Consider the following 26,464-nt stretch of genomic DNA (forward strand, 5'->3'; position numbering starts at 1 on the left):
ATATAACCTTACAGGAAATTTGATTTTTGCGTACTATCTGGACATTTTGCAGCATTCAATATCAATATTATTTTAACTTTTTTAGTCTTTTTGAAATTCCTTTTTTAACAGCTGTTCAACGTTTTCTTATTTTATTTCCTATATAGTGTTTTTCCTGCTAGACAGTTTGCGTACCCTGCTTTCTCCTTGTATCTTTATTCGTTTGCAAACTGCTGCTCCATCCAGTTCCTCACCGTTTTCTTTCAATGGCTGTTTCTGACAGGTTGTCAGTCAGACTTATCCATTTGGAGGAGGGTGCACGGGGTTGGCTATGGCTCTGTGGTTGGAGGTGACAGCTATAACAATTATAACCCACAAATGAAAAGTGAGAATCTAATTATCAGTGCTAATTTCTAGGACGATGACGTAAATTAAGTTCAAACACATTCAATGCTGCCTGAAGATATTACTTTAAAACATATCTTACATAAGGCTGGGCTGCTACTTAGCAGACCCTCTGCTTGCTTAATCAAGGGCTAATTAATAAACTTTCAGAAAACTGTCAAGGTGTCTTCATGATTGAGTTAAATATGAGCCAAGGCTTAGCAAGAGCTTTAGTGCTAAACAATTTCTCCCCTTTGTGATGTCACGCTCAATACTAAAAACATGTGAAAAAAATATGATAAACAAGAATCTTTCTTTTTGTCAGTTTATTGTCATAGAAAATTTAGCAATCTCAATCTCCTTTTTACATGAATGTGAAAATCATAAACCAAGCAACATGTTTTTTTAAAACAGCTTTATTAAGAGTCCTCAATGTCACTGATCCTCGAACAGGCAGTACTGTGAAGTAGCCAAATCTTTGCATTCATGAGCTTATCAGTTTTTAAAATGAAATAATTCGCAATATAGAGTGGGTTTCAGAAAACAGATGCAACAAGGGTTAACAAACATGTGGGTGGAAACAGCTAATACTAGAAAACTGTGGCCCACTCTTCTGCGGTGTGAAGCAGTAGGGGGGGCACTGGTGCTCTAGTGCCACACACTGGATGATCACTGTACACGAAGCGTAGAGACTGGGGCGGGGGTAGTGGTCCATTGACAGGGCCTAGGAATAAGGTCACGTGACTGGTCAGTTGCTCCTTTCAATGGCCTACAGCTGTAGTGCAAAGAAAAAAGTTCCTTATAGATGTTAACTCATCAACAGTAAAAATACATCATCTGAATTATTGAATTACTTTTGTTCCAACATTCAAAGGTTACGTAGTAATGAGTTTTATTAAACTGAAAGGCAAAGCAAGATTGTGAAACGCGTTGCATGGCTTCGGAAAGAGCTCAATTCATCATACACCTGCCAAGTCCACCCAGAAGCGTTTATTCTTTTTACAATTCACACATTTTTCGAGAACTGGCTGGATTACATTTCGAAGTTATGCACGATTGTTCCTTTTACAGTAGAATTTGCAGGAATAAATTGTACGTTTCAATGATGTGAGCTGCTTCTTTTTGGCACACCTCCCACAGAGATGGGCAGATGGGCCGGCTTGAGGCCCCTTGAGTTTCTGCTCCCTGTTAATCAGGTTAGCGCACAAAAACCGAGAGACTTCTGCTGCCTTTATGTGCTGTTTTTTTTTGTATTTATTTATTTCTGTGGAATTAAAACCCTTGGACATGTAATCGATAGATACATTCACTGTGAGACGCATATTAAAAGAAAACAACATCGATTTTTACATCTTTACTGAAATTTCATTTGAAAACTGCGTGATGTAGCTAATTTTGTTGTTTTGGGGACTGTTTAGTTCAAGTGCTGTGGCCCAGGAGGGAAGAAAACATACACAAACATGGTGTAGTAAAACCTCGGATTTGTTACTTATCAATGTTTGGTGGGGGGCGGCGGGCTTGAGGTGGAGGGAGACAAGCTGTAGTGGAAAAGGTTGACTTTGGGCTGATTTGAGCAGTTGAGTGCACACTCAAGGTTGATCTTCCAAGCATATGATGGGCAAAAAAAATAGTAACACAGCTGCTCTTGTTAGCTAATCATAGTCTCATCGTTAGAGTCACCAGTTAGCTTTCAAGATATTTTAAAGTCTAGGTGGCGAATGCTCTATGGGATTTCAACTGCATCAACCATATCCTGGTTCTTGACCAGTGATGCGTGCATTTTTTCCTTTCTTGTGAAGTTGGACATTTTTCACTTGATTAAGTCAGTCAAGTTTTCCAGCTTTGCCAAACTTCGCAGATCGCAAAGTTGTCATCCAAGACCCGGAAGTAGTGTCAGTTTCCTGCAGAGGATGCCCTATAGGTGGCACTTCCTGCAACAAGGAATTGCTCTGTATGTGGGCCTGCCGCTCTTGCTGTTCAGGCGCGAGGTGTTGTAGAGAGAGGCAGGGCACTGCACTGGGGGTGGAGAAGGACGGGAGTGAGAAAGGGATCCAGAGTTAAACAGTTGAGGGGATCTCAAAAGGGTTTGGAAGTGTAGGAAGGGGACCTATTTCTAACTACCTGTGGGGACCTTGCTTTTGTTTGTCGTTTATGAAGTATGTGTGCAGACCATATTTAGCAATATATGTATATCTTCGCTTCATTGCAAAACATCTGCAAATCTAAAAATAGACAGTTTTATGACTCCCTTGCTACCACACAATGTCGGACGTTCATCGAGGAACTAAACTCAAAGGTGTTAAAGATAAATCTAAATCTTCACAGAAGCAAGACTGTGGCCATTGTTTTTGGTTAAAATAACCTATCTAGGCCACCAGTTCTAGCTATAAGAAATTTGATCCTGTCCCGCTCCCATTCCCATTGTAAGAGATCTAGGAATAATGCTGGATGAAGATCTTTCATTACACACCCAGCAGCCCCCTCACCTTCATCAACTTTGGGGGAGGCTACTTAATTTGGGAGAGGGTCGGCACCTCATCACTCATATCCAGCGAGGGCAACAAGGGAGCTAGATCTGGGGGAGACCATTGAGGATTTGGAATGAGGACATGCATGCAGCCTGGTGAAAAATGAATCCTGTAGCCACAGATTTAAACTGTTACATTTGAATTACTTAAACCGCACTTATATAACACCATCCTGGTTGAAAAAGATTGACCCCGCTAGGACGACTCACTGTGCACATTGTGGGGAGGATAAAGCCACATTTCTACACCTAGCCTGGCAGTGCACTAGAGTATACAAATTCTAGGAGGAGGTTGCCCCACGCATGGAGGGTGCTATGTGGGTTGCACACCTTGTGACACCCAGAGCATGCTTACTGGGTATGGTGGTGAGGCCCATGGGATGTAAGGTCATGTACAGACTCCTGCAACTGTCGTTGCTTCTTGCCAAGGGCAGAGTAGCTATTGTTTGGATGGGGTCTAGAGCCCCTAGTGGGACTTTATAGGTCGAGAGTGTACTGCAGTGGGGAGTGACAGAGGAGCAAAATATGCAACTTTCTCGCACTGACAACAGAGTAGCTGAAGACTTAGCAGCCTGAAGGGCAATGTTGGATTCTTTTAATGAAAATAGAGACTCAGATGTGGACTCAGATTACAGTGGAGCAGAATGATCTACACCTATCAATGTGCCCCCTGGTGGCTCTCATGGGGTAGCACGTGCTGCATCTGTGAAGTCAGACTCACAAACAGGCGCTATGGAAGAGGGCTGTCATCATATAGTTTATCCTCAATTCAGAATCCCACGCAGGCCTTAGGGAAGACGGGTGACCTCATATTGTTTATCCTGTCAGAATCTCTGCTGCTCGTATTTGTTCTGGGAAACAATGCCTTTTTTCATTTCGAAATAATCTTTATTAGTTTTCTGTTTAGAAGAAAGACCAAAACAAGAACGAAAATATCACTGAAGCAAGGGAAAAGAACATACGAAGTGTGATTATGCAATTAAGAAATTGCAGATACAGTTGACTGGCTACAATAATTGTCGACAGGTCATTAAATATGCTGGTAGAAATACATTACTGGAAACAAGTACAAAAAAAGAAAAAATATTCCATGCAAAATATCCGTAATAATGGAGCATTAGAATGGGTACTCAGAAGTCAATCAATTAATCATGGTACTTATAGAGCGCAGCTTATCACCCTGAGGCTTTCAAGGCACTGGGGGTGAGGTAGCGTATTAGTCAAAGAGCCAGGTCCTGAGGTCCTTCCAGAACTGGATCAGCGAGAGGGATTGCCTCAGGTAAAGAGGAAGCATGTTCCAGGTCTGTGCAGTGAGGTATGAGAAGGATCTTCCTGAAGACGAGTTCTTGCGGATCTTTGAGGTGGAGACGAGGGCCAGCTGGGTAGAGTGGGAGGGCGTGTAGAAGGAGAGGACTTGGTTGAGGTAGGCAGGTCTATTGTTGTGTAGCGCCTTGTATGCATGCGTGAGGAGTATGATGGGGATTCTTTTTTGACCAGGAGACAGTGGAGGTCTCTCAGGTGGGCAGTGATGTGGTTGTGTCAGGGGATGCCCAAGATGAGTCTGTCTGCGTCGTTCTGGATTCTCTGGTTTCTTGTTTGGAGTTTCTTGGTGATGCCGGCATAGAGTGTGTTGCCGTAGTCAAGCTTGCTGCTGATGAGTGCCTGGGTAACTCTTTGTCTTGCCTGAATGGGGATCCATTTGAAAATCTTTCAGAGCAAGCGGAGCATGTGGAAGCACGAGGATGAGATGGCATTGATTTGGCGGTCCATTGAGAGCGAGTAATTGAGGATGATGCTGATGTTGCGTACGTGGTCAGTGGGTGTGGATGTGGGCCAGAGAGATGCCCGCCATCATGTGTCATCCCAGGTGGGGGGTGGTGGAGCCCAGGATGAGGACTTCAGTCATGTTGGAGTTGAGCTTGAGGCAGCTGTCTTTCATCCAGGCGGTGACTGCCTTAATTCTGTTGTGTATGTTGGTCTTGGCTGCTGATGGTTTGTCAGTAAAGGAGAGGATCAGCTGGGTGTCGTCAGTGTAGGAGACAATGTTGAGACCACGGTTTCTGACGATGTTGGCAAGCTGGGTCATGTAGATATTGAAGAGGGTGGGACTCAGAGAGGATCCCTGGGGACTCTGCAGCTGGTCTCTATTGGTTTTGAGGTGAATGGTGGGAGCCTCACTCTCTGGGTTCAACCAGTGAGGAAGGGGCAGATCCACTCAAGGGCTTTGCTGCGGATGCCGGCATTGTGTAGTCTGGTACCGAGGGTGGTGTGGGAGACGGTATTGAAGGTGGCGGAGAGGTCCAGGAGGATGAGGGCTGCTGTTCTGCCTCAGTCGTGGAGGGTGTGGAAGTCATCTGTTTGCTGTGAGGAGTGTGATCTCGGTACTACGGTTGCTCCTGAATCCGGATTGAGAGGGGTCCAGGATGTGGTTGGTCTCGAGGAAGTCAGTGAGCTAGGCATTGATGGCCTTCTCAATGACTTTAGCTGAGAAGGGGAGCAGTGAGATGGGTATGTAATGTTTCAGGTCTGTTGAGGGCTTCTTCAGTAGAGGGTTGAACTCCGTGTGTTTTCAGACTTCTGGGAAGGTGGCAGGCTCAATGGATCAGTTGATGGTGCGGCATAGTTTGGGGGCGATGGTTGTACCGGCTCGGTTGAAGATGTGGGGGGGCAAGGGTCCCCAGAGTGGATTGATTTCATGATCCTGAGGGTGTATTCCGAGGTGAAGGGGATCCATTGGAGCAGGGTGGGCTGGGGGCTGGAGTCTTTGGGTGCCGTGTGCGGGGTGGTTAGATCTAGGGTCGCAAGTCCATCGTAAATGTATTAAATCTTATATAAGGTATAAGTATAATGAGTAATAGAGTTATATAAGTATAAGGAGTGGGGGAATAGGAAAGATGTTTACCTCGCTCGAGTCAAATTTGTTCAGTCCAAGAAAAAAAGATAGGAAACCATCCAAGTGGGGTTCTAAAGTGTATATCAGTATTCTCAATCTCAAGGGGTTTGCTTGGTGACAGTGAAATAGTCACCTAAAGATTCACATATTGGATTATTTTGAGTGTTCCAGGGGAAGTGTTGTAGAGCTATGTTATCAGTACCTCTGATATATGTTAACAAGTTTAACCATGCTGTAAATGAAGCTTTGTGTGTAGCTTTCCAGTTAAAGGTAACCATTTTTGGCTGCAGACATTAGCAAGAGATAAAGGAGAAGGCGATCATCAGGTTTTCTTATGACAGGATTGAGGATGCCTTTGATATGAAACGAAAATTCCTTTTTGGGGATATGCTAAAGAGTTTTGAGATGAAAGTGAAGTTATTGTTTCAAAAAGTTTCCACTGATTTGTAGAAATATTAAGTGAGCAAGATCTCCAGTTTCCCCCGTACTGTTCCAGCACATGGGTCTATCTAAGATGTTCAAGGTGTGTAAATGAGAAGGGATACAGAAAGCTTTATGAAGTAACCAATACTTAGTCTGGGAAAGTACTGGTAAACCTTTATGGAGGGTAAAGGATTTCCCTATGTCATTCCATTCGGATTCAGTCATGGGGTGGGATGAATGAGTATCACACTTTTCCATTATTTTCTTATTTGTCCCCAATGTTGTAGGTTGCAATAGATGATAAAATATGGAAACATGGTGGTCTATTTTGTTGAATTTACTAAGTAGTGATGGTAGGGGCAGGTCTTTCTGGTGAGACATAGATTTGGTAATGGAGGTCTTAGGTTTGAGGAAGTTATCAAATTCTAGGTCTTCTAGTTGATATTGTGTTTGTAGGTTTGCAAAGTTTAATGGGGAGGTTATAGTGTCTATCTGTTTGGGGAAATATATCCCTTTAGACATCTATGAATTCCAATACAGGGTCTGATCTTCATATGTGATTTTTGAGTTGTGCCAAAGAGAGGCCAGGTTGGATAACTTCATTTGTGAGGGCACCTTTTAATCAATGGTTAGTAGGGCATTTTTGGTGTTTCTGAATAGATATTTAGAAGTGGTGAGATGTGTGTGATTGGTAGTAGGTAGGGTTACAGGTCTAAGTGAATCAGAATAGCTTTCTAAACTTCCATCCAAGTCGGCATGTAATTATCAGGTGTGGAAAACCAGTGGGTGCCCTGCTTGGCCAAGAAGGCTGTCTGGTAATTTTTAAAGTTGTCAAGATTAAGACCACCTAAGGTATTGGGGAGGTGGAGTTTCCTAGGAGCTATTCTTGTTTTCTTGAAGTGCCAGATAAAGATTGTAATCAGTTTGTCTAATTAACGGTGGAAGTCACCTGAAAGCAGCAAAGGTAACCTACTGATTAAACAGTTAATAATTGCCATTATCAACATTTTTATAGTTTTAATGCGTCCCCACCAGGGGATAAATTTAGGTGACCAATGATCTAATAATTCCTTTACTTTCTGAAGGGTGAGTTTTTCGTTATGTTGTATTGTGTCTATTAAGTCAGAGCTGAATTCAATGGCCAAGTATTTGAGGTATTGTGGCTGCCGAGTCACATCTGAATCTCCTAGTAACTGTCAACATCAGGACAGTGCACGCTCTTCGGGCGACGAAAATGCAAAAACCCAGCCGTTATGTAAGAGTATAATTCATGCATTGTATTTATATGCAGTGTATTAACCTTTTGCATTGCAGACTTTAACCTTGAAAAACACTATTAATGATGTTTGCAATAACTGTTCATTTGCAATGTATTGCTGCAGGCTTATTAAATGTGGTAGGGTGTGGTCCCTTTCTAGGCCCTTCTAGAAGCTTTCCCTGCAGCATGACTGGGTGTGGTTTGTGGGTTGGGCCAGACTCTATATAAGGGAGCCAGACCAGCTCCACGTGCTCACTATTCAGAGGTCCTGGTGCAGAGCAGCAGCAATTTCCTGAGCTCCTGTTCCAGAGGCCTACATTGAAGTTCCAGGCCTGCTAGGCATTATCTAGGTGATCCTAGAGCAGGGTGGTAAGACGGTGGTTGGGCTGGGCCCCCGACCCCGCTCTAAAAAGACTCTTGAATTCTTGGGCCTATTCTTGAAAACTTTCAGAGTACGCGAAGCATTGCTTTGATGTTAATCTTGGTGTTCGGATCGGCAAAGGTTTGCGTGATCGTTTCATGGCATTTGCATACTTTGATCGAATAGGCTGAGCGCGCGATTCATTTCTTGCATGACAACCCTGGTACGCGGATCGGCAAAGGTTTTGCGCAATCGTTTCATGGCATTTGCATACTTTGAATCGGCTGAGCGCACAATTCATTTCTTGCATGACAACCCTGGTGCACGGATCGGCAAAGGTTTGCGCGATCGTTTCATGGCATTTGCATAATTTGTTCGAATCGTCTGAGTGCCCGATTCATTTCTTGCATAAAAACCCTGGTGTACGGATCGGCAAAGGCTTGCACGATCATTTCATGGCATTTACATATCCTGGTTAGAAACGGCAGTGTGCGCGATTCATTTCTTGCATGACAAACTTGGTGTTCGGATTGGCAAAGGCTTGCGCGATCATTTCATGGCATTTACATATCCTGGTTAGAATCGACAGTGTGCGCAATTCATTTCTTGCATGACAACCTTGGTGTCGGATCGGCAAAGACTTGCGCGATCATTTCATGGCATTTACATATCCTTGTTAGAATCGGCAGTGTGCATGATTCATTTCTTGCATGACAACCTTGGTGTTCGGATCGACAAAGACTTGCGCAATCGTTTCATGGGATTTACATATTCTGGTTAGAATCGGCTGTGTGCGCGATTCATTTCTTGCATGACAAACTTGGTGTTCAGATCGGCAAATGTTGTGCGAACATTTCAAGATATTTACATATTCCTGTTGGAATCGGCGGAGTGCACAATTCATTTCCCTCATGTAAAATTGATTCCCAGATCGGAAACAGTGTGTGCAATCAGTTCATGGCCGTACAACAAAAGAACTTTGAAGTGTAATGTTATTTAATGTGCACACATTTCTTTTTACAAAAATGACAAAACCTAAATGTGACGTTCCAGTGCATATTAAGTTCCTAGCATAATTCCAGTTGTTTTCCAGAGATGGTTTTTAGACAACCTCTAGACCTCATGTTAAAAAAAAGGCAGTGCTTGTTCTGAAGCTAAATTATAGAAGGTTCTTGTATTTCTAGACATTTCGTGACATGTTATGAAAAGCTTTTTATGAAGCCTTGCATTAATCATCTTTGATTTTATTCCAGGTATCCAGAGTTCTTTAGGTCTAGTTAAAAATCACTCCTTAGAGTATTCATGGTTACAGTAAGACAATACTAAGAATCATAATCTAGTGACAGTCAATGTGATTTTATTTTGATGTTGTGCTGTTTAACCTTTTGCTTCCTACAGGTCTCCTTCCCAGCTGTTCCTTACCTAATCCCCTTTTCCCCACTTGGACTCTCTTAGACTCTGTGACATTCTGATCAGAGTATTGGAGCTGTCTTGTGGTGGACATGTTGGGAACATGCGCAGACTCCGAGGATCTGGTGACTCTGACAGTAACTCCTTTGTGCCTCAGGGGTTGAGGGATTTAACCCCTGATTTATGTCTGTTTAGTTTGTATCCAGAGACTTCTGAATATCATTCAGTTGTATTGATGAGGGCTTCTATGGATGTGCTTGGATTTTCTGTAACTATCAAGATGTCATCAGCCTTGGTCAAACAATTTCACTACTTTCCAGTGAAAGTTGACACCTGTTATATTAGGATTGTTTTTTATATCTACAAGAAGGGGTTCCAGAGCCATTAGAAAAAGAGAAGAGGAAAGAGGGCACCCCCTTCTCCAGTGCCTTTCTCCAGTTTGAGTGGTTGGGACTGGAAACCACTAGTGCAGATACGGCCGGTCGGATTGCTCTAGAGGGTCATGATCATTCTTAGGAATTTGTCTACAAAATGAAATCTTTTGAGAGATTCTTTAAGGAAGGTCCATGATACTCTATTGAACGCCTTCCCATCATCAAGCACTAACACTACAGAAGCAGATGTAGATGTTTTTGCTTTGCCTTGGACATGACACAGAAGGTGGGTATTATTATTGGACACCCGTTTTTTAAAAAGCCTACCTGTATGTTACTTATTAACTGTGGGGAAAAAAGAGATTTGGGCATTTGGCATATATTTTGCATATAATTTACAGTCTAAATATATTAGTGATATAGGTCTATACTTTTTAGGGAGAAGTAGATCTTTCCCTTCCTTCGGAATCACGGCTATATTGGCTTCTGCTGTTGTGCCTCCAATAACTCCAGATGTTGCAAAGTGGTAAAATATTTCAAGCATGGTATGTTGAATTGAGTGGGTGAATGTTTTGTAAAATTTGACTGTGATACCATCAAGGCCAAGTGCTCTATGTTCTTTAAAACTACTAATTGCATCATTAATTTCTATCAAAGAAATCAGTTGGGATAAAGTTACTTTATTTTCTTCCGATAAACAAGGTAATTGAATGGTATTTAGATAGTCGGAACATTGTGCTGGAGTAATTGGTTTATCATCAGAGTGCAGATTTTCATAATATTCTGCCTATGTTTGGGATATGAGGCTAACATTTTACCAGCTTTGTTGGCTTTGCAGAGCTTAAGGCCTTTGACTTTGTTAATCCATGCACTGGCTTTTTCGCTTAGGATTTTACTGTTTTCATTTTTCTTCATGTGAAAAGGGAAAGTGTGTTTGTATCTAGTTTTCTAATGTGAATTTATCCAAGTTTTTTGTAAAAAAATTCTTGTTTCAGTAACAGGGTGTTATCTGCATTATTAATTTTCGCTTTCATCTTAATTACATATCTTTTTAATGTTGCTTTAAGAGCGTCCCAAAATGTCTGTATGTTTATATCCAGTGTAGAGTTATCTAGAGTATAGTTTGAAATAATGTCCTCAATTTTCTTAATATTTTCTGGGTTAGCAAGGACATCATTATTGAAACACCATATCTTGTTTGAGATTTTAGGGTTGGTACCAGCAAATAACGTGTCGATACAAGAATGATCAGAAAGTAGTCTTGGTGAAATGTTTGTTTGGTCTACAAGATTTGTATAGGGTCCTGAGATAAGATTATAGTCAATTTTTGTGGAAGAGTTATGAGGTGTAAAGGAAAAGGTGTAGTCCCTGGAATCGAGATATTGAAGTTCCCAGGTATCTCTAAAATTGTATTTAGAGCAGATTTTTTGTACAATTTTGTGAGGTTTAGTTGGATGATATTTACAGGATGATTTACAGTCTAATATCATGTGAAGTGAGAAATTAAAATCTCCTCGAACAATAATAAGATAATTGGAGGGTAGGTTTCCAATGTTATCTGAAATTTTATTCCAAAAATAAGTTTTGTCACTATTAGGGCCATAGATGTTGATTACGTGGATAAGTGAATCACAACTGCTGAGATTGGCAATGATCCATCTATCTTCTTTGTCAATAGAGCACAATTCAAGTTCTATGTTGGAACGTTTAGAGATTAGTACGATAACCCTGTTCTTTTGTGTACAGGAGGGGAACAGGGACTTCAGAGATCCAATTATTCTTAAGAGTATTGACTTCCTTTTCAGTGATCCTCGTCTTCTGAAGGAGAATGATATCACCTTTGGATTTAAAGAGGTAGAACCATTATTTTGCGTCTTTTTACCGGAGAGTTGAAACCGTTGGCGTTCAGGGAGACAATGTTAAGGCTATCTGCAAGTGTTGTACTAGATATGTCTCTGAGAATGATGGTGTTGAAGCAATGAGCTAAGTCTTGTAAGGTGACATGATTCATAGGATTCATATCTTTCTAGCTGTTGAGGGTAGATATAGTATCTCAGGATATGTTAGCAGTTTATGAAGAAAAAACGAATCTCCGAACATGGTAGAATATGTAAGGATCTATGAGTATCTTGAGTGAGGTCCAGTCGATGAGTGTGAATCTGTTACTAATATGACCTTCCAAATAACTAGGAGTAATAGGATAGGTTGGAAGAAAAACAGCTAAGTAAAAGGAAAATAAGAGATTCTAAATTACAAAGAAGAAAAGTAAGAGAAACCTTCTGCCCTGTCCCACCACTTCTTCCCCATAAATATTGGCAAAGAGGAAATGACGAATGCAAGAGTCATTCCCTCGGCAATGGAGCAGATAGTATAAACAAGACCCTGATCAACAAGGAACATGTTTTATCTCAACAGGAGAGTCCACATAGGATACTAAAATGGCAGTATTATCTAAAGCGATGTGTAAGTACATGGTCATCAATGATTATAAACTATAGGTCAGCCACATTATCTTAACATATTATTTATAGCAGTTGGCAAAAAGTGTTAGTTACAGAATGAAATAAATGCTTGAACTGTAAGGTAACAAGCAAAGTATAGTGTCTTGTTGAACCACATCATAGACACTGTAGTTATGGGGAAGAACAAGCACTATGAGTATGAAAACATTTTTGATATAGCTTCCGAATCAGTTACAGCTTACAAGTGTTTGTGAAATAAAGTGTGTTAGGAACATATTATCAGAACATATTATAAGGAACAATTAGCAGTTTACGTTAGCTATCACAGGCAGAGTCTCCCTTTTGGGAGGTAATAAAGGGGAAATGGCAATCCGACTAATTTATATCATGGTGAGTGTATCTATAGATAAAGATACCATCAGAGTCACAATTTCAACACCAATAGAATGAATAAAGATCAATCGTTACATATGGGAAAGACATCACTGTATATTCAGGCTAATACTTTAGCCATAAGTAAAAAGCAAAGTGAATGAATCATTCTTATCTAAGTTTTATACATAATGAAAGGCAAAATTGAACATCAGAATTGGATAAGACATCCAAACGTTCCCAAGGCTGATTATGATTTCCTTTTATTAGAGGTGGATTTGGAGACTTCCATCTCGTGATCTGTAATTTTGCTGTGAAAGTTCACTAAATCTTTGGGGCCTTCAAAAGTATGGTACTTGCCTTCCACCATTACTTTGAATCTCGCTGGACATGCAAAGGAAAATTGTAAATTCATGTCTTTTTAATCTGTCATGGAGTGACAAGAATGCTTTTTTGGTGACAACATTGGTTTTAGAGTAATCCTGTGATATATGAATTTTGCAGCCTTTCCATATGATATGATTATTCTTGCGCATATAGGCCAATAGTGTTACAGTGTGGCCTTGTGAAAGTCTAAGAGAGCGGTTTGAATGATGGAACCATGTGGGTTGTCTCCAGTTCAAATTCTCCGTGGAAATTTTAAACCAGTTACTTGTGGAAGCCAGTTTTCAAGAACAATATGCAAGAGCCAGCTGAATCCTTAGTGCTTACAGTTATACCAAAGATTCTTAGATTTCCCCTTCTCTTTCGGTCCTCTAATTTGGCAATGTCTGTTCATAGCTTTAGATGTTAACTGGAGAGTTTGGATATCCTTGGTTGTTCAGTTGGTCATATCCTCTACTGTGCTGATTCTATGTTCTGCATCTACTATTTTGTTGTTTATAGTATTGAAGTCCGATCTTACTGCAGTCATTTCCAATTACATAGAATCAATGTTTTGCTTTGTGAATTTTGTCAGGTCATGCACCTCCATCAGCTTTTTTAAAATCATGTCCATTGTGCTATTGATGTCTGATTTATTCTTGATTGGTGAATCAGGAGTGGGTGGTTCAGCATTTGAGCATTTGAAGTGAGGTTTAGATACATTTTCTGCCATTTAGACTATTTTTTCTGCTACTTGATCAATCTGGTTATCGGTCTCTTTTATGCCCAATGTTATGGGTTGTGTTGGTTAAGAGTTCAGAATTGGTAGAGTTATAAGTGCACAACTCTGTTGAGATGTACTAATGAGATGGTGATAACTCCTTTCCTAGTCACTTGCGTTCACTTGCAAAAAGGGATCCTTTTAAGATACATGAAGTAGATTGGGGATACAAAACTACTGACCTGAAGAGCTCTGTTTAAAAGACAGAGGCCCTCATTATGACTTCGGCGGTCTATAACTCTTCACCAGAATTTGGGTGGAGAGCCGCCAGGAGCCATACTGACGGTCGGCGGCGCACTGGCGGCTGCTCTGCTTGCACCACCACGTCATCACAACAGTGCCACGCCTATTACGAGTTGGTACTAGGCGTGGCAGTGTTGCGGTGATGAGGCGCTGGCGGTGGAACAGGCCCCAAGGATCCCGTCCCCTCCCGGACGACCACTGTGAAACGGTAAGTGCCTGTCCGATAGGGGACGGGGGTGATGAGTGGTGTGTGCGTGCATGGGGGTGTGCGTTTGTGTGATTGGCGGGTGGTGGTGTTTGTGTGCGTGTATGTGTGTGATTGTGAGTGTCTGTGTGAGTGTGTGAATGGATGCGGGGGTGGTCAGGGTGTGTGCAAGTGTATGTGTTTGCATGAGTGTGTGAATGCGTGATTGCATGTGTGTGTATGTGTGTGTGGTGCATGTATGTTTTGATGGGGTTGGGGGCCTCTACAGGATTAGGGGGTCCGTGGCTGTGTGGGGGATACTAGGGGGAGTTGCATACTGGTGACAGGAATGTAAATTCCTGTTGCCAGTATCCTTTCCACCAGGGATTTCCTGGCGCTGCACTGCTAATTACCCCAGATATTTCATCACTCATGACATTTTATAACTACATTGATAAGTTCACTGTAACATTTGTAGTAAAATTATTGATGAGATAACTGTGCATGGCTGGGGCGCAAGGTATAGTTACCTTAGGGCACGAGTTATAGTTACTTGAGACAACTCTAACTATAACTCCTGAATTTCTATGGTTTTGTGTGAGTAAAATGTGATCCCTAACTACAATGTCTCTGTAACCTTTGATTTTTTAGGTGAATTAGTGAAGTTCTATGTTTTTATATGTTTTTAAATTCTATTTCCTAGCTATAATATATATATATATATATAACGAGGAAGAGAAGTATGAGATAGGAGGAGTGTTGAGAGATTGTGTGAATGACTGAGAGGATAAAAGGGTTAGATTGAGGGTCTGAGGTGAGAGACAATGATAACTGAAACAGCAGTAATAGAGATAGTGGCCTTAGACAAGGGAAATAAGACAACATGATTGACTTCACTAAGGTCCCACCTAACGAAATAGATCTGGGTGACCTGTGGGACATGAAGCCTTTACTGAACAAATTGCCCAAAACCCAACTCAAAGATCTTTACTGGGCACATGTGTGGGGTAGAGAAGGGCGAGATGAGAGATTAGGCCCACTTACTGTTGCTTTCGTGTATCAAAAGAATAATATCAGGTTCGAAACCATTTTGGGTTATATAACCGCCCCAACAGCTAGCAAACTGTATTTTCAGTTTCGAATTTGCACCCTTCCTCTGACGTCATTCAGCCAAAAGTGGGAGGGCCAGTTCACCCTGCGCACTAGGTGCCTGCCATGCTTAGGGGCAGATGAGGCAGATGAGACCCTCTTCCACTACTTTCTTTTGGTGCAGCCTATATTTGACCTTGGAAGAGATGGATTGTACCCATTTGTAGACAACTTGGTGTGAGACAGTGCCACATTGTTCTTAGACTGCTGCGCTCAGAAACAAATGAGGCATTAGTATGCGAAGTGGCCAAGTTCCTTCATAAAATAGGAGCTGGTCAATTTGACTAAGCATTATGATTTCATAATAGCCAGCTGTAACTATTGTTCCAAGTTCATACGCAGGGACACTCATCAGAAAGTCGCATTTGGCCTGAACACGTTGTATTTTATCTTTTTAAATTTTATTATGGTTGTTTCCTCTGATGGACATCGCTATGGGAAATCGCAGTAATGAGTATATGGGGTACCCCAGGTGCAATTTATGTCGTATAGGTCTCACCTTATAGTTTTGTGCCAATATTTCCAGCGAAATTTTAAAGATGTATTTTATTTAAACTGTATATGTTTGCCATCAAGCGAGTTTTCAAATGGTTATTTCTAAGTGCAACAAACTTTCAACTTGGTATAAGAGAGCCTATGAAATTATGTATCTGTGAGCACAAAAATGTTACTTTAATAGGTTAGACCCAATTTCATAGCTCTTTGTGAGTCCTTGGCGGCTCGGCGTTTTTCTATGTAGACCGATTATTTTTGTATATGGAAATGTACCCACTTATGACCACAAGTGATTTTTATGCGTCGTACTGTACTATTAGGATGTATTTTAATCTTATTGTATTAGACCATTATTTAATGTGCCCTACCTAGACGAAATACTGTATGTGTTTATTTACTGCTTTTATGGTGCTAAACCGAAATAAAGTATTTTGAAATTGAAACAGCAGTACAAGTGAAAGGGAAAGAGGTGAGGAGGATATAAATGTGGCAGTAATGTGAGTGGTTCCTAGTTGCAGTTGCCTGTGACAAGAGGGAGTGGTGGCCGGTGAAGTATAGCTTCACTGGGATGAGTCGAGATAGGATACATTCAATGCATATGCTAATAGGCCTCTTACTTTCTTGGTATGAAAACGCCTGGCTTTTTCCTAGCTTTTCAGCACCAGTAATATCTGCCTGTAATGGTAGTGGTTGAAAACTTGACATCTTGTTGTTGACCATAGTCTAGGCGCAGGCTTTTGGTCTAGGCTTAGGTTAGGGGGAAGGGGCGCAGAGGCTACAGCTTACTTGTCCAAGCCCTCCATACTCTAGACAGAGTGCCTCAATGCTGAGTGTATTTTGAATGCAGGGTGCAGGCTCTGGTCTTGGAATGTCCCTTCATTTAAGCCCAGGAATCTAGAGCCTGTCTCCCAAGACCTACTAAACATGACCTAGACTATGCACAGCAAGCACTAGATGTAGTACCTCGCCTTATACCAGCCTCTGTTTCAGAAAACTTGTATCCCTGGAACCCACTTGGCAAGTCTTTATCCGTGCCCAGTGGGCTTATGGTGCATGTGATGAATTCCTTCCTACGGGACCAGGACCAGCTTTAGAGTTAGAGGTGCCCGGTGAGACAATCTTTTCTGGCGCCCCTAGCCCCCATTGCTTATCTCTCCACAGCCCCTTTCTCATGTGCATTTGTTTTGTTTTATAGCACTATTCATACAAGGGCTCCTAGGGTGACAGAGCACTTTAGATCACACAAATATTAGGCAGCGAATCTTGCATGTGTGAATCATTCAATAGGAAATTTTACACAATGAGGAATAATGTTCTGTGATCTGCATTGTACACGTTCTTTGCAGCAGGCATATTAACCCTCTGCGCTACTGTATGATGAGTCAAAACTGCAACTAGACAAAACTTTGTCTCTCTCCAGCAGAGACATTAATCACCAGAGTTATCGTGACATTTTTAATGTTGCCTGAGAACTGCTGGACACAAGGAAACAGCAGGTGCTTTTAAAAACAAAAGTTATGAGCGCGAGGAGCGGCTGCACCGCCCTAAAGCCGGCCCTGTATAGGACACTCTCTGCATGCTTCTCAGATGTGCACATCTCTAGGCGCAGCCCATCTGACAAAGGCCTGAGCCATTCCCATTGTGCTATGGATGCCAGGCCTGACCTTCGCCATTGTGCTGACTCAGCGCTCCTTTCCTTAGAGTCGACTGGGTGGGTCCTCTGCTATGTACAGTGGAGTCTGGGTGCCTGGCCTACTATTCAGCGAGCCTGAGTGTTCATACTGCCAAACATCATAACAGCTTCAGTGCTGTTGCGAATGATGTGAAAGATGATATGATATTGAATGTTACAGAGATGTCAGTAATGATGTAATTAGCAATAACATCTTTGATGTGGCTTGATGTCATGATCCATGAATGGAGAGTGTGGGGTTAAGGTTGTGAGTCTACCTTAACCAGAAAATTTAAGAGGTTTGTAGGTTTTTGTGGTATGTACTGTGTTAAGTGTTTTAGATGGGTTATGTCTTCCAGCTTCTCCAAAACTCAACTATACCTTACCTTTAGCTAAGGTTTCCTAGCGACTGATTTTTTTAAATCACATGATATAGGTCCTGTCACTGTAACTCCAGATTCAACTGCACTTGGTCTTTGCCTTCGGCCACTTCCCAGAGTCCAGTGTTCCCTGCGCCCAGTGCAGACTGAACATACCTAAAGGCTGTATACAGCTGACTTGGGAGCACGAGGACTGGGCATAGGGTATTATTGAGAACATTTCCTAGTAACAGGTGCCTGCTGTGTACAGTCTAAAGCCACGCAGTGGAGATCCTGGGGGGCACCGCAGGGTGAACAGCGTTTGACTGAAGGTAAAGCTCTGTATACCCTGTGCAGGGGCAGAGTCAGGAGGTTGCAAATGAAGTGGAATGTTGACATTGTTATCCCCTGGGCCCTGGCTTAGCACTACAGAGCAGTGTGGCATGTTTCTAAAGTCCCCCGTTCTCAGTTCGTTTTTTTTTTTTTATAGTGGGATCTCACATCCTTCCTGGACCCTTGGCAAGGTCAGGGAGGAGGGGAGGGGAGCTCTATGCCCCCATCTGTGGCATAGCACCGTATTCACAAGTACTGTTGACAAGCCAGGAAGGAGTCAAGGCTGCAGGGAGGTTGGGGGAGCTGACTCTTTGGAAAGGCTCGGGAGGCTTACCTATTTGCACCACACAACTGGGTGCCTTCTCAACCCTTGCCCTTACTGGCCCTTGTCAAGCCATGGAGTTTTGAAAGCAAAGCCCTATTTTCCCTGTTTTCACAACACTTTCCAGTAACTGTTTCAGTGTGGCGAAGGTTCTGCAAACGTGGGCAGATCTTAGCTCTCACGTTAAACTGAGCTATCCTAGCAAAGAGTATAAATATTTTGATATCTCTAGCACTTTTCTAGAAAAGTCAGCATTGTCCAAGAAGCAATCACTCACTCTCAAGGCCTCTGGACTACTATGTTACAATCTCTCTTTCTAGCAAAGAGGAGAGAAGGACCCGCTCCCGAAATGCATTCATGGTAACACTGTTATCCAGTGCAAAGCTGGAAATACATCGAGTCATGTGGGCAAAGTTCAGAGGCAGAACTCTCGAAGCAGATAGTGAATGCTTTTGTATGGCAGTGTGAAAAGAAAAGGCGTACCCAAAGTTACTTAGGCCTGGAGTTCACGTTAACTTTCTTGGATTTACGGTTTGGCAGACTTTCACACTTTTTTCTCAAGCTTATCAACGCCCCTGCTGCATATAAATGTACATAAGTGGCCCAGGGATTGGCTGAACGCATTTCCATAATGTCAACATGCAAGCTGCAATCCCTTCACAGCAGGGAGACCCACACTATACAATCATTTAGGTGTGTATTTCTGGGGCCGTGTTGGTGCTTTCGCATCTGTATCCTGCAGTATGCTTGTAATATCTCGCTTTTCATAAATAAAACCATCTATTTGAAATATACTCTCTGGGGTTTAAGGGAAATTGGGAAGGGGATTTGCTTCTGAATTTGGCTACCATAATGACTATTCAGAAAACGTTGCATTTCTTTTTATTTTTCCTTGCGGAAATAATTGAGTAAAATGCCTACCCGTAGCTTCTCACGAAGTACGTGGCATCAAACTTTGACTATTATAAAAAAAAAGAAGATAACCTCTGAGAAAAGAGCCCTCTTATTAATCCAAACTGTCCTAGGGTGGTCATCAGTAAATGATTCTAGGCCTTCAGTATTTCCTTAACTTAAATGCACAGCTCATGGCAATTTTCTTTCCATACTTTTTCAAGTCCTTTGAAAATGTAATCCTTAAATAGTGAATTGTGTTCTTTTTTTACATCTAATGAAGGTGTTGCCTCTTCCAATTCATTGGCTTTGGCTTTCTTTAATTTACTTTGTAGATGGTGATCTTTGAAAATTTGGAAATACACTGTAATTCGCATGGAGAAATCTATTGTTATTGTTTCAAAAAATATATTGTTATCAACTTGTTATTAGGTTTTTAGGTCATGTCAATGCTACTGAAAGACTGGAATTTCATTATTTGACATAATCTGATTAGTGACAAGCTCAGTTTGCAAATAAATAAATCATGGCAAATAAATAAATCATGGCAAGGGAACACCCCTGCTTTGGACTGGTGCCTAATTTGTATAGCAATGGGTGACGGGTCCAAAAAAACATCTCACAGGAAGCTGCCAACCACCCCCACTGAGAGCATGGCCATCATTCTACAATAGGGGATGCACCACAATGCCGCCACTCAACCACACCACTAGAGCTCAACAGGGACAGGTCCATTCTGCAGCCCATTTGTGCTTTATTTGAAGAACACTTCAGTGAACAAGATAGGAAGAATGTATTCACACATCTCACCAAACACATTATTTACTGTTTCCTCCTCACATCTCTAATTTTCCAAGACTACACCAAAAGCGAAATACCGCACGCGTGCCCCAATAAAGGTCAGTGGTTCAAGCACTTACACTGAGATCTATGCTTGAAACTACAGTAGGCCTACTAACCTGTTCATTCCTTTATAGGGTACGGAATGATCATCATTCCAAACAGTTCAACAAGTGCATTGTTTACGTAAATATTTTAGGCAAAACTGACATGCAAGCAAACCCTTTCACCATCACTAACAACGAGGCATTGTTTCCACTGTGATACCTCTGCTTCTCTCCCACCAGCACTCCCCAACTTCAACAAATGCACAACAAGGTTAAAACCACCACTAGCCACTCAGAAATCTAAACAAATCGCAAATGTAGGTGTCCACAACTGGAGTTGCACTGCCACCTCAATCAAGTCCCCAGTGCAGCAATTCAAGAGCTAATCAAATGGTGGACCACAGACAGTTACTTCAACAGACAGCTGCAAGCTCCCTTCTTACCCCTCCTCACAGAGCTCAAAAAGACGCAGCTCAAAGTGCCCAGTCCCCCAAATCAAACATTAATAAGGGCTCCAGACATTGAAGGAGTAACACATATTGCAAACCAGCGTGGCCACTTAAGGGCTCCAATGGCAGCACTCAGTGGCATGGCGAAGGAATATAATAGTACACCCGACAATACACACAGGAAGACAAAATAAAAAGCATGCCAGAAAAGCCAGTGCTTCAGAAGTTGTACACTTTATTCCATCTCAGAAATATTTCACTAGCTCAAGCAGGACATAAACACAGATTCCAAGTTGCCCTATCCCACAGCAAAACAGCTCACATAGTCCCCCTTTCCTCATTCTGTTCTGGGGCCTGTATTCCTTCATTTATACTGCTAAAAGATAGTGACATATTCCACAAACAAACAATACATCTAGCAGTGTACATGCCACCCAACCCTGCCATGGAGCAACGAGAGAGCTCTGATATAGTTGGTTGAGGCTAGATATTTGGCATATACTTTACAAGAATTTCCCTTGACTACTTCACTGACATAGCATCTTATCATGAAACATGTCACAAAATGAATGCAAAATAGGTAGTCGAAGGGAAGTTTGATGGTTACTCAATTGGAATATAGGTTCTTTTTAAAATGTGACATGTATATAAAATAAATATATCTTTCTGAGAGTTGTAGGAAGATGGTGGTAAAATTTACATTGATCTGTAATGACAGTTTGTGTGTTCTCTATATATTGTAGCACAAATAAATCATTCAAATTCCTGCTTCTGAATCATTAGATACTTTAATAATTATGTGCAAGGACATCGAGTTTAAGATTCCTGCCCCAAACATGCTGAGGAGGTGGAGCAGTTATGTTTTGAAATCAGATCCACTCTGGTCCCCATAAACATTATACGAGTGGTTCAATGGAAATGGGAATATAACCAGCATTTCAAATCAAAATACATGTATCCAAATTGAGGACATTATAAGTTAAAATGAAAGCATCATGTGCATGTGTGTAGCACACACACAGATTGAATGTATTTGTCTAATATAATTGCTCCCTTACTTAGGTTGTCGAGCTTCTGACAGATTCTGTCCGGATTCTTCCAGACCGGATAAGTTTGATGATTCACAAAAGACGTGGCCTGTTGAGAGCGGAGAGTAGGCGGGGCCAGCCTTCATGAACTCAAATAATAGCCACAGAATGGAAGGCCTAATGGGGAGTCCACAAAGCACTGCCAGGTCAGGGGGCGACCCAGCTATGAGAGTGTGGTGGAAGTACTCAAGGAGCTTCTGACCTCCTCTGTTGCCTTGGCAGTGGCGTAGCGTGGGGGGTGCAGGGGGGGCCGGCCGCACCGGGCGCAACATCTTGGAAGAGACTAAATCCATGGGTTAGGGGGTGCAAATTACTTGCCTTGCCCCGGGTTAGGGGGCGCAAATTACTTGCCTTGCCCCGGGTGCTGACAACCCACGGTATGCCACTGTGCCTTGGTAGTCTCATCAGCACTGCAAGCCGGAGTAGGACTGGGCTTTGTAAAAACCCTTCCGCTGCTCATTTGCCATAGGAAAGCCAGAGGGCAGACCACAGACCACATCCAGACCCGTGTAACCACAGCAGAAGCATCTCGAAGCAACTTTAATCTCTTTGTCTCAGTGTGCTGCTTGGCCTTCCATCAAGAGCTACAGCTGGCTTCATTTGTTGGTCGCCTAGCTTGGCTTATAAGGACAGGCTCAGCCTCAAAAGGACATTTCACTGAGCGTCCTGTTGCACTCAGATCAGACCCAAATCCTATCCATGTAATACAGGCCCTTGATCTATTTATACTAGCAGGGCCCACCCTGTGTTCAACAATGTATGTAGCATATATGTTTTGTCCTTTGCAAGAAGCCTTTCTTCCTTTGAAATGCATTCTGGGTCTTCGGGTGGTTTCATTCACCGAGGGAAGCACATCATGTTTGACCTTCTAGCAGTTCATCAGCAGGAGTTTGTCAAATCTGGGGTTGGCGGCATTAACTCTAACTCTACTGTCCTCTCGTCGTTTCTGTTTGTGCATTGCTTTATCATTTATAAAGAATTCCGACACATGAATATTTTATGTTATCTCAAATATCACTATACAATAGAGTAGAAATAATTCAGTAGATTAAATGACCCGAGTCTGGTTAAAATGCAGACATAGCAAAGAGGGAGCAGAACAGGTAGAGCAAAGGAGGTCGGGTTGAAGCTGCGCTTGAAGGATATTTGCTTTCATAGTTCTTGGGCTACCCGAAAATCATCAAACATTTTAGTCTTTCTTCTACTCTCTCAGTATCCCAAGGCCGCAATGTACGTATTTGTGGGATTTTTCAGTACGCTTTATTAATGCAGGCTAATTATTTTACCTCTTTGAGCATGTAAGTGCACAAAAGTGAGGCAAAATCAGGAGCTGATATTATCAGTTGGTTTTAAGAGGCATCCTTAAACTAGTCTCAATTTATTGAGAGGCATTAGAGAGAAATTGTAATTGTAAATGTATTTATATGGCGCTTACGGTGGGATGCTTCAGTGATGAAGTTTACTGCAACTCGGAATCCATTGCTGGTACTGAAAAGTAAATTTATGAAGACACCGCATATGTTCCACTTCTCTGTAGGTTGCATAATCCAGTTGCTGGCTGACCTCTCTTCAAAGGCCCTGTCTTCCTGAGACCATCCCCACAGCGATAGGGAGGGCACGGGGGAGTTTATTTTACGGTCCTATTTCTTCTCAGTACTTGATGAATTTAAAGAGCACGCACATTTCCTACACATACTGTCGTGACGATATATGAGGACAATATTGTGAAAAGTAAATGTTAAAATTATTCTTGCACAGGTGGCCCGTAGTTTGGGGAAGTACACCCAAGATTGTAAAAACATACATGGACAGGGATACAAATAAACCATAGGGTGGTTTGGAGGACTAGACAAATACCACTAAATAAATAATAACAAAAAATCAATTGCAAACGTCTTAGTAACTAAGCAACCATTTCTTGAAGGTGTGGGTTGTAAGAAGGCTCAGATGCTCTCTTGTTTGAGGAGTCCCCGTATTTAAGTGGCCTGTATGATAACGTATTTTCACTTTAAGGAAAATAACTTGTAACATATATGTGCCAGCTTGCATTAATGTTTACAGTTCAGTAACAGTTGTTCAGGTTTAGACATATGACGAAAGTGAGAAAAATTTAGAAATATTGTCTATTAAAAAATCACTTGAATCTAAAGGCAATTTCGGAACTTAGGGCCATATGTACGAACACATTTTCCCATAGACACAGAATGGGCAAAACTGCTTGCTACATCTGGCCCTTAGTTGTGTGATCAGATGTTGGCTGAGTAGTCCACCAAATGCAAAGTCGTAGACCCCACCGCTGATCCACAACCATAGTAATGTATAATGTGCACAGAGTTCAGTGGATCCCCAGAGGTTTTACAGAGGCTTAAGTAGATAATACTAATGCTCTTTTTTGTGGTAGTGGGGTCGAGCAGTTAGGCTTATCATAGGGTACTGCTAAGCATTTGTTGTACACACACAGTCAAGTAATGAGACACACACTCAGGCCCTCATTACGAATTTGGCGGTTGCATGACCACCAGACTCACAGTGGCGGTCCTACCACCAACAGGCTGGCGGTGGGACTGCCACATTATGACTGTGGCAGAGCTGCCACGTTCGGACCCCCAACACCGCCAGGCTGCCGCAAGCAGCCTGGTGGTCCCAGTGGTTTTCATCCTCCAGGGAAGCGCTGCTTGCAGCGCCACACTGGGTGTTACAAGTCTCCATATCACCAGCCTTTCCATGGCGGTTTACACTGCCATGGAAAGGCTGGCAGAATGGGGCATCCAGGGGTCCTTGCTGGCCCCTGCACTGCCATGCACTTGGGGGGGTCACAAAGATGCTGCAGGCTTGGTCCCGGGAGTCTACTGAAGAAAACCAACTGCTGGAAAGGTAAGTAGAGAGCCCACTGAACTGCTGCACTGTTGGTTGAGTTTCCCAAGGCCAGGGGGCTGAGGGTGCTGGGGTACATTTAGGCTTTGGAAAATCTTCACTATATCCAGTTACGGTCAGAGGGGGGGGTGATCTGGATTTAGGCTGCAGGTGTTGTCGTGTTGGGCAGGAGAGATCAACCCAGGAAGGACTCGAGGTCAGAATCGCCTGGGGGCCTTCTCTGGACTGGTGGGCCAACTGGACACGGGCCATGGGTGTCGGGTGCAGAGTGAGAAGGACTCCTGGATCTGGGCGGTTCTGGAGTCCTTCTTCTGGACAGGGCCACTGTCCTCTGGAGATCTGGGTCCTTGGGTAGGCAAGCAGTCCCCTGGGGGTTTGTAGAGGTTGCTGGTCCTACAGGATGAGTCATCTTCTTGTAGCAGACGTCTTCTCTGCTGGTGTGGCTCCTCAGTCCTTCTTCTTCAGGTTAGGTCGCCAGGAATCTGAAGAGCAAAGTTCAGAGGTGACCCTAAATACTAGATTTAGGGGGCTACAGGGGTCAATGGGCAGTAGCCAATGGCTACTGTCACTGAGGGTGGCTACACCCTTCCTGTGCCCACTCCCTTTGGGGAGGAGAGCACATTCCTAACCCTATTGGCTAACACCCTCCAAATGAAGTTGGAGGATTCTGCCAGGAGGAGTTCACCTCAGCTCTGGGTACCCTAGGGGTGGTCCCAGCTAGGGTCGACACTCCTCCTGGTGCTTACTAATTTTCCTGCCAGACCTGCAGCCAAAATTGGGGCCTAGTCTGCGGGGTGGGCATCTCTACTAGCTGGAGTGCCCTGGAGCAGTGTAACAGGATGCAGGAGCCTTTGAGGCTCACCGTCAAGTTTGCAGTTCCTGCAGGGGGGAGGTGTGAAGCACCTCCACTGGAGCAGGCTTTGTTCCTGACCACAGATAACACAGAGGCCCTCACCCCATGGGGTCAGAAACCTTTCTGTTAGTGGCAGGCTGGCACAGACCGGTCAGTCCTACACTAGAGCTTTAGGTGAAATAAAAGGAGCATCTCTAAGATGCCCTCTGTGTGCATTTTTCAATAAATCCAACACTGGCATCAGTGTGGATTTATTGAGATGAGAAGTGTGATACCAAACGTCTTAGTCTTCAGTGAAGCCATCATGGAGCTGTGGAGTTTGTAATTACAGACTCCCAGCCCATCTACTCAATATGGCCTCTCTGTACTTACAATGTCTAAGAATGGACTTAGACACTGTGCGGGCATATTACTCATGCAGCTATGCCCTCACCTGTAGTATAGTGCACCTTGTCGTAGGGCCTGCTAAAGGGGTGACTTACCTATGCCACAGGCAGAGGTTTGTGGGCATGGCACCCAAAGAGGGATGCCATGTCGACATTACCTTTTTCTCCCCATCAGCATGTGATGAGTGGTCCCTTAGGGTAGCATGATACATGATGTAGCCTTTAGGGACCCTCCCAGGCCACAGGGCCCTTGGTACCACTGGCACCTTATACAAGAGACTTAGCTGTGTGCCAGGGGTGTGTGCCAGGGGGGTGCCAATTGTGGAAGCAATGGGACAGTTTAAGGAAAGAACAGTGGTGCTAGGGCCTGGTTAGGAGGGTCCCAGCACAAACGTCAAGTTAGCATCAGGTATCAGGCAAAAAGTGTGTGGGGGGTAACCATGCCAAAAGGAGCACTTTCCTACAGTAGGTTTGTTTTAGAGCTCTTTTAAACCCTTGCAGCAATTAGGTATCTCTTTGTTTTGGGGAGGAAGGATGCTGCAGAGGTGAGGACCAAACACTCAAAAGAAGTCAACCTGGAAGAGCACATATAATTTAGAAAAAGTCATAAATGAAGTTTGATTTAACAGGAGTAGTAGGATGGGGTTTTATGTGGGATTATTTGTGACTGGTGAGTTATACTAATTAGTGTA

Source organism: Pleurodeles waltl, chromosome 3_1 (assembly GCF_031143425.1).
Source record: "Pleurodeles waltl isolate 20211129_DDA chromosome 3_1, aPleWal1.hap1.20221129, whole genome shotgun sequence".
NCBI lineage: Eukaryota > Metazoa > Chordata > Amphibia > Caudata > Salamandridae > Pleurodeles > Pleurodeles waltl.